Genomic DNA, 555 nt, shown 5'->3' on the forward strand with positions numbered 1-555 from the left:
CGGGCCCCGCGCCGCCGCCGCACCTGCGGCAGCCCCAGCCCTCGGACACTTGAGCTTGCTGAAGCACAAACTGTCCAGAACGGACACAGCAGACAGGTGTGGCGCTCCGGAAGCTCTGGGTTCCCTCCAGCCACGCCTGCCTCAGCGAGCCCGGGCGCCGAGGACTTCATTGTGGTCCCACTAGCTGGACAACAGCTGACCTTTCCTGGCTCACAGATTCGGGCCAGCCCTCAGGGACTGACCACTCAGAGCCCCAAAGGGAAGTACCCTGTAACCAACTGCTTCAAAGTTTCATGGAGTCAGCAATGGATGTTCAGGAGGGCGGATTCGGAAGACAGGCGGCCCTTGAGGGAAGCGGGACTCCGGCAGCCAAGGCAGAGCCGCCAGGGCGGCGCCCGAGAGGCAGCCAGGCTGGGGGGCAGGGAGGCTGGGGTGGTCAGCAGGGGATGGGTCAGCATCTTGTCCGCGTCGCGTTGCAAGCACGACAGGACCGTCCACGGAGGAAAGTTGCTCGGCTCAGTTTCCCGCAGACGCAAACAGGCGTCCGTGCGGCAC

The sequence above is a fragment of the Condylura cristata genome, unplaced genomic scaffold (assembly GCF_000260355.1).
Source record: "Condylura cristata isolate star-nosed mole 26May11 unplaced genomic scaffold, ConCri1.0 scaffold00035, whole genome shotgun sequence".
Lineage (NCBI taxonomy): Eukaryota > Metazoa > Chordata > Mammalia > Eulipotyphla > Talpidae > Condylura > Condylura cristata.